Here is a 9,524-nt window from a genome sequence, read left to right as displayed (position 1 = left end):
GGGCAATAAGTGCTTGCCAGCGAAGACCAGATCCCATAAACGCTTAAAAAATAAAGAAAGGCAGTGTGCTAGGCCTAACCATCTTCAACTGCTTCATCAATGACCTTCCATCCAAAATAAGGGCAGAAATGGGGATGTTCACTGAAGACTGCACAGAAGGGAATGCAATGGATGTTGTCCACAGGGATTTTAGGAAGGTGTTTGACAAAGTATCACATAGAAGGCTGGTTAACAAAATTGAAGCTCATGGAATAGGTGGTCAGTGGCAGCTTGGATAAGGAACTGGCTTAAGGACAGAAAACAGCGAGTTGTGGTAAATGGCTGTTCTTCACACTGGAGGATGTTCCCCAAGGGGCAGTGCTGGGGCAATTGCTTTTGTGATATTTATAAATTACCTGGATATTGGAATAAAGAGTAGAATTTCTTAATTTGCCGACGACACCAAACGTGGGTGTGTAGGAAAAAGTGAGGATGATACCAATCGACTGCAGCAGGAAATAGAAAGCCTAGCAGAATGGGCAGACAAGTGGCAGATGGGATTTAATACAGAGAAGTGTGAGGTGATGTATTTTGGCAGAAGGAACAGTGAGAGGCAATATACACTTCATGGCACAGTTTTAAGAGTGTGCAGGGACAGAGGAGCCTGGGAGTTAATGTGCATAATCCTTGAAGGTTGCAGGACATATGGAGAGAGTGGTTAAAAAAACATACGTGATCTTGGGCTTCATAAATAGAGGTAATGAGTACCAAGGTAGCGAAGTTACGTGGAACGCTTATAAAGCACAGGTTAGGCTACAACTGGAGTACTGCATCCAGATCTGGTCACCACACTTTAGGAAGGACGTGAAAGCCCTTGAGAGGGAGCAGAGGGGATTTACCAGAATGGTCACGGGGATGGGGGATCTTAGCTACAAGGACAGTTTTGAGAAGCTGCATTTGTTTTCATTATAACAACAAAAACGTGCATTTATATAGCACATTTCACGTAGTAAAACGTCCCAAGGCGCTGCACAGGTGTATTTTAAGACAAAGGCGTTTATGGGGTGATTTGATCGAGGTGTACAAGATTATGATGAGCTTGGATAGGCTAGATGTGGAAAGGCTGTTCCCACTAGTTCATGTTGATGGACTCGGGGACACAGATTTAAGTTATTGGGCAAGAGATAGAGGGGGGACATTAGGAAAACTTTTGTTACGCAGTGAGTGGTGAGGACCTGGAATTCGCTGCCGATGGAACAGGTGGAAATGGAGATATTCAATGTTTTCAAGGGGAGACTGGATAGGCACTTGAGAGAAATAAACTTCCCGGGCTACGGGGATAGAGCGGGGCAATGGGACTGACTGGATTGCCCCATAGAGAGCTGGCACGGACTCGATGGACCGAATGGCCTCCTTCTGTGCTGTATGATGCTATGATTCTATAAAAGGCTATTCAAGTTTGTCTGTCACCCAGTAAACTTGGTAGCGATTCCTGCAGTGAGCAACACAATGTTATGGGTAGATTAATGATGATTGAAACAATTATAGAGTCTCACAGAGTTGAATTATCCCTTAATATTTTTGTTTACCTAAAATCTTTCAAGCACAGATAAAAATGACCAATTGATGTAGCATCTTTGAAAGAGCTATCCAAGTAGCCCCACTCCGCTGCTCTTCCCCCATAGACCTACTGACACTCCTGCCAGTGGAAACCGTTTCCCCCATAATTTTGATCACCTCTATTAAAGCTCCCCTGAACTGTGATTAATGGAGTTCAATGTGGGTCAGTCACCTTCTCACGCCCACTGTCACCACCTGCTGCCAGCGGACTGCATCAAATCCAATTACACGCGCCAAGCCCCCTGACTCAGACTCTGCACTGCTCATTAACGATTCATCAGTCAATTAATTATGGGGTTTGGCGGCACAGAGATTATATTACTCGACCAGTAATCCAGAGGAAACTTTGAATGGTTAGGAAAAATTGTCCTGTGCTGGCTGGTGGGAGAGGTTTAACTTGAGGGGGCAGCGATGAAGCGCCATTGCAGTGCTGGTCCACGCCACAAACTCTGTTCCTCAAACACCGACTTCATGTTGGTCTGGAGACCTGAGTTCACAGTTTCACCATGGCAGATGTTTAAAGGTTTAAAATCGGGGATGTGCAAGAGCCCAGAATTGGAGGAGCACAGAAATCTCAGAGGGTGTAGGGCTGCAGAAGGTTACAGAGGTAGGGAGGGGCAAGTCCATGGAGGGATTTGGAAACAAGGAAGATAATTTGAAAATTGAGTTGTCGCATGATTGGGAGCCAATGTAGGTGAGTGAGAACCGGGGTGATGGGTGAACGGGACATGGTTCGAGTTAGGATACGGGCAGCAGAGGATTGGATGAGCTGAAGTTTATGGAGGGAGGAAGATGGGAGGCCTTCCAGGAATCATACCTAGCACAAAGGAAGTTGGCTGTGGTTGTTGGAGTTCATTCATCTCAATCACATGACATCACTGCAGGAGTTCCTCAGGGCAGTGCCCTAGGCCCAACCATCTTCAGCTGTTTCATCAATGACCTTCACTCCGTCATAAGGTCAGAAGTGGAGATGATTGCTGATGATTGCACACTGTTCAGCACCATTCGAGACTCGTCAGATACTGACGCAGTCCGTGTCCATATGCAGCAAGACCTGGACAACATTCAGACTTGGGCTGACAAGTGGCAAGTAACATTCGCACCACACAAGTGCTAGGCAATGACCATCTCCAACAAGCGAGACTCTAATCATCTCCCCTTGACATTCAATGGCATTACCATCGCTGAATCCCCCACTATCAACATCCTGGGGGTTACCATTGATCAGAAACTGAACTGGACCAGCCATATAAATACTGTGGCTACAAGAGCAGGCCAGAGGCTGGGAATTCTGCGGCGAGTGTCTCTCCTCCTGACCCCCCAAAGCCTTTCCACCATCTACAAGGCACAAATCAGGAGTGTGATGGAATACTCTCCACTTGCCTGGATGAGTGCAGCTCCAACAACACTCAAGAAGCTCGACACCATTCAGGATAAAGCAGCCTGCTTGATTGGCACTCCATCCACCACCGTCAACATTCACTCCCTCCACCACTGGCGCACTATGGCTGCAGTGTGTACCATCTACAAGGTGCACTGCAGCAACTCGTCAATGCGCCTTCAACAGCACCTACCAAACCCGTGACCTCTACCACTTAGAAGGACAAGGGCAGCAGACGCATGGGAACATCACCACCTACAAGTTCCCCTCCAAGCCACACACCATCCTGACTTGGACCTGTATCGCTGTTCCTTCACTGTCGCTGGGCTAAAATCCTGGAACTCCCTTCCTAACAGTATTGTGGGTGTACCTATACCATATGGACTGCAGCGGTGCAAGAAGGCGGCTCACCACCATCTTCTCAAGGGCAATTAGGGATGGGCACTAAATGTAGGCCTAGCCAGCGATGCCCACATCCCATCAATGAAAAAAAAATGTACATTAGAATCGTCAAGTCTAGAGGTGACAAAGGTAATGATGAGGGTTTCAGCAGCAGATCAGTTGAGGCAGTGGCGGAGTCGGGCGATGTTACGGAGGTGGAAGTAGACCATCTTGGCCAAAAGCTCATCTCGGGGTCAAATATGGCACCCAGGTTGCAAGTTATCTGGTTCAGCCTCAGTAGCCAGGGATTGGGATGAAGTCGGAGGTGCGGGGACGGAGATTGTGGCAGGGATCAGCCCCGCAATGGCGATACATTGCTCCCCCCTCAAGGCTACTTGCAAAACACGCCCAGCAGCAATATTGGAAGAACTGGATAATTTTAACTCGACCATTCCATTTTGCTCCGGCCTTTTCTCATCCATACCTTCAGCTTCGACACTTTCCCGCTGCTGAACAGTCAATCACACAGCTGCCATCAAAATTATTTTTACTTGCTTGTCGCAAATTTTACAACAGCTGGAACAAGAGAGAATCAGGTTTCTACCGAGATTTGAACTCGATTCAAAGTCCAGAATGCTCACCATTACACCATGGAACCCTGATACACTATATTGAGGCCAATTCGCTTTTCTCCAACTCACCTACCATTCACAGCTGCTGAGTATTTCCAGCAAATTCTGCTTTATTACAACTACCAGCATTCGCAGCATTTTGTCTTGTGTGAGAAAAGCAAATGGAATCCTGGGCTTTATAAACAGAGGCATAGAGGGCAAAAGGAAGTAAGTTATGCAAAACCTTTGGAATATTGTGTGTAATTCGGGCACTGCGCTTTAGGACGGATGCGGGACTTCAGTTCCATGGAGTAGTGGAGAAGAAGAGGTTGTTCTCCTCAGGGGAGATTTTGTCGACGTGTTCAACATCATGAAGAGTTTTAATAAAGTAAATAAGGTGAACATTTTCCAGCGGCAGAAGTGTTGCTAACCAGAAAACACATATTAAGGTGATTGGATAAAGTAACAGTAATAACGTTCTCTCGGGCTTTTGTTGGCCGATTTACTGGTAAAGCTGGGAATTGAGGGGAAACTGGTTCATGGTTTGTAACACAAGCAGTGCGCGGGGTCAGACCGGCCCGGCTAGCTCAGTCGGTAGAGCCTGAGACTCTTAATCTCAGGGGTGGTTTGTGTTTCAAATTATTGGGCTGATTTCACAGGCGATCCCCAGCTCCAAATCCCCCGGCACCTCTCGGTCAATGACTCTTTCAAAAAATGCGATTCAACAACATTATCAGGAAATCTGAAGTGTTTATAAACACCGGCAGCTGACACACCAGGGAAGGCCTCACAGTGTTGGACACAGAGTGAAATACACTGAAGTGTTTATAAAACGTTACAGAGCACAACACGTGTGTAAAATTCCCCATTGTTTTCTCGGCCCTGATGGGTTGTGAAGGGAGAGATGGGCCAAAGTCCCACTGAGCCGCACTGACCCAGAGCCAAGGTGAAATTAAAGTCAGTTCAATCTTTAGCAGCGAGCGGCTGGAGAGAGATAAGATTCCGGAATCAATGAGAGATTTTCTTATTTTGTTGAACCGTATTTATATGAAACACTCATTGACCGAGCTGGGAATCACCTTTAAAATCAGCCCAAAAATTTAAAACGCAAACTCCCCACCGTGGGGATGAAGTATCCGACACTCCACCGACTGTGCTAGCCGGACTGGTCTGTCGCAAGGACCCTGCCTGTGCTCCAGTTTCCTCTCAATTCCCCGGTTTATCAGTAAATCCACCAACAAAAGCCCGAGGGAACCTTATTACTGATTCGTTATCCAATTACTTGAATAGAAAGCGAGCGGAGGAGAAGGATTGAGAGATTTTAGTGTGGGACAGAAGTGATGTTGTTTGATGGAGAAGCGAAACAATCTTAATCAGTGCAGAGAGAGGTGAGTCAGTGGGTCACCTTCTCCCTTAACACATCCTTCTGACTCGCGGCTGACAAACTGAGCAGAGATTTCGGGACTGCAGCAATTATCACGCTCGCCTTACACGCGAAATGCCCCCGGTTCCGCTCCAGGACGGGATGAATGATTTTGGAACTTGCTTCAAGTGAATCTCCAGGGGCGAGTTTCTTCCCCTGTGTAAAAACGGTGACAGTTGTCGGTCCCTGTTTAACTGAACAATGGCTGCACCAGATTCCCTGTGTGATAAACACTGAACATTTTTAACCAACTCCTCAAATACCATCTGTAAAATGAGAACTATTGAAAATTCATCGCAAGCAAAACACAAAACACTTATGAAAATTTTGCCTGTCACTCGGTGACCATGTTAGGATTCCCTTCAGTCTGAAACAGAAAGTTGATTCATCAGTTAGAACAATTGTTCATCTTTTTACAGAGTTTAATGATTTCAGTGAAATTCAGCTAATAAATTGTATTAATACAAAATGTAATCCTGGACATGCATGTGAAGACCCCGGTTCTCTTCTGTGATGTTCTTACATCAAGTTAGAGAACAGGGTTTCCGTAGTTTAGTGGTTATAAGATCCTTGGTTCGATACCGGGCAGAAATATTTTAAACACCTTCCCCATTAAAATTGAATTAATTTTAAAAAGATGGAAGAATTGATTTTGTGGTTAAATATGAATAAAGTTAAGAATCTCAAAGAACCCTTGTATTTTACCTGAACAACTCTGCACAGACTACAGTTCTACACAGATACCGACAGTGTCCCTCCCTCACTCCCGTTTCCTGTTCTGAGGGTGCAGAAACCCCCTCTCAAACCTGCACATTGGACTGGTTTCAGTGGATCCACGGGAGACCTTTAAAGGATCCTGCAGCGTCGCCTCGGAAAATAACCAGAGATCGTCACCATATTTCATACACGGTAGCAACCCCATCCATTTCATCGAAGTCCCCTTTTTACTGTCTTAATAATCTCAATTATGACCAAAAAACCTCTTTGACACTGAAAATTTACTTTTATAAGCACAGAGTCTCATTCATTCAGATTTTAATTGTTGCTGGAGATTTTTAAATTACAAAATCTTGTTCTTACTTTTTTCTGTTTTTTCTTTCTCCCTCCCTTAATCCAATCTATCTTTTCCATTCTTTATTTTGCTTTCTGCATCTAGTTTGACATTGAATTTGCTCTCCGAACTGATATGATATGGCATCATAAAGGTTATGTTTCTCGACTATTAGTGATCCATTAATGATGTAAGACATGTGAGTTCAAATCTCACCGCATTAGCTGGGGATATTAATTTAAATTAAATAAAACTGGAGTGGTGACAATGAAACGACCAGATTGTCTTAATAGTTCACTAATGCACTTTAGGGAAAGAAATCTACCGTTCTTACCCAGCCTGGCCTAAATATGACTCCCGACACACAGCAGCATGTTGTCTCTTAATTGTCCTCTGAAATGGCCTAGCAAGATACTCAGTTTCATCAAATAACCACGAAAAACATTAATAAGAATAAAACCGAATGGACCCCCAGCACTGACCGACGTACCAGTTTCGGGATGACAATGGCCCGCCCAGTCGACGCTGCAAATTCCTCATCACTAACATCTGGGGTCTTGTGTCAAAATTGGAAAATCTATTAGCCTGTCATTGTCATACTTACAGAATCGAACCTTTCCCCCAAAGTCCCAGACTTCTCCATCAACATCGATGGTTTTTCCTGTCCCACCGGCACAACAGATCCACCAGAGGTGCCTCGACATCGGTATTCAGTGTGGAAGGAGGGGACCTGGGAGTCCTCAACATTGACGCCAGACCCCGGTCTCATGGCATCAGGTCAAACATGGGCAAGGACGCCTCCTGCTGATTATCACCTACCGTCCTCCCCTCAGCTGAAGAATCAGTATTACTCCATGTTGAACACCACTTGGAAGAAGCACTGAGAGTAGCAAGGGCACATAATGCACTGTTCGTGGCGGACTTCAATGTCCATCACCACGAGTGACTCAGTTTCACCACTACTGTTCGACCTGGCTGACTCCTGAAGGACACAGCTGCCAGATTGGTTCTGTGGCAGATGATAAGCGAACCACCACGAGGGAAATAGCTACTTGACCTCGTTTACACCAATCTACCTATCGCAGATGCATCTGTCCATGACAGTATTGGTCGGAGTGACATCTGCATCGTCTTTTTGAAGACGAAGTCCCATCTTCACATTGAGGACACAATCCATCATGTTGTGTAGCACAAGCACTGTGCTAAATGAGTGAGATTTTGAACAGATCTGGCAGCTTTAAAACTGGGCATCCATGAGGCACTGTCGGCCATTACCAGCAGCAGAATTTTATTCCAGCACAATCTGTAACCTCATGCATGGCATATCCCTCAATCTACCATTATTTTCAACAAGGGGACAAACCCAAGTTCAATGAGAAGTGTAGAGAACCATGCTAGGAGCAGCACGAGGCGTACATAAAGTGAGGAGTAAACCTGGTGAAGCTGCAACACAGGACCACATGCATGGTAAACAGCAAAAGCAACGTGCTACATGATAATGAAGCAGTCCATGCCCACATGCAACAAGACCTGGACGACTTTCAGGATTGGGCTAATAAGTGACAACTTACATTTGCGCCACAGAAGTGCCAGAGAATGGCTATCTCCAACAAGCGAGAGCCTAACCACCGCCCCTTGACATTCAATGGCATTACCATCGCCGAATCCCCTACTATCAACAACCTGGAGGTCAACATTGACCAGAAACTTAACTGGACCAGCCACATAAATATTGTGGCAACAAGAGCAGATCAGAGGCTGGGTATTCTGCGGCGAGTGTCTCACCTCCTGACTCCGCAAAACCTTTCCACCATCTACAAGGCACAAGTAAGGAGTGTGATGGAATACTCCCCACATTTAGGGATGAGTGCAGCTCCAACAACACTCAAGAAGCTCGACACCATTCAGGACAAAGCAGCCCGCTTGATTGGCACACCATACACTACCTTAAACCTTCACTCCCTCCACCACCAGTGTACCGTGGCTGCAGTGTGTACCCTCTACAAGCCAAGGCTTTTCCGGCAGCACCTCCCAAGCCCGCGACCACTTCCAGCTAGAAGGACAGGGGCAGCAGGCACATGGGAACACCACGACCTCCAAGTTTCCCTCCAAGTCACACACCATCCTGGCTTAGAAGTATATCGCCGATCTTTCATTGTCACTGGGTCAGAATGCTGAAACTCCCTCACTAACAGCGCTGTGGGAGCACCATCGCCACATCGACTGCAGCGGTACAAGAAAGCAGCTCACCACCACCTTCTCAAGGTAATTTAGGGATGGGCAATAAATGCTGGCCTTTCCAGGACGCTCACATCCAACAAACAAATAAAAAAAAGCGATCCCACAACCAAAGTATCTTATCACAGATCTGCAGTCCTGCACACCCAGTCTTGAATAGTGGTGGACAATTAAACAATTAACAGAGGGAGGATGCTTCATCAAAATCCCCATCCTCGATGAATGCAGAGCCCCGCCAGAAGGATCAAGTGGATGGTCCATCTCAGCCTCCTCCTCAGGTCCCCACCATCACAGAAGCCAGTCTTCAGTCAATCCCATTCAATGCACTTAATATCAAGAAACGACTGAGCGTACTGGATGAAGCAAAGAATAAGGGCCCTGACAAAATCCAGGCTGTAGTCCTGAAAACTTGCAGAACTAGCTGCGCCTCTAGCCAAGCTGTTCCAGCGCAGCTACAACACTGTCATCTACCCGACAAAGTGGAAAACTGCCCAGGTATGTCCCGTCCATGAAAAGCAGGTCAAATGCAATCTAGCGAATTACCACCTCATTTGTCTACTCTCAGTCAACAGCAAAGTGATGGAAGGTGGCATCAACCGTGCTATCAAACGGCACTTCCTCACCAATCATCTGTTCACCGATGCTCAGGTTCAGTTCTGCCAGGATCACTTTGCTTTAGACGTCATTGCTGCCTTGGTCCACAGAGACACCAGAGCACAGGTCACTGATGGGGCTCTGCCCTTTCTGCTTTTTATGGGGGTCAGTCGCAAACTGATTGAGAACAACGAACCTACAATAGGCCTGCAATTGAGCATTGGCCCTTCCTAGTCTGTGGGACTC

The sequence above is a fragment of the Somniosus microcephalus genome, unplaced genomic scaffold (assembly GCF_052327205.1).
Source record: "Somniosus microcephalus isolate GS21.2 unplaced genomic scaffold, FLI_Smic_1.0 unresolved_chr4, whole genome shotgun sequence".
Classification (NCBI taxonomy): Eukaryota; Metazoa; Chordata; class Chondrichthyes; order Squaliformes; family Somniosidae; genus Somniosus; species Somniosus microcephalus.
Note: the sequence above shows the minus strand (reverse complement) of the source record.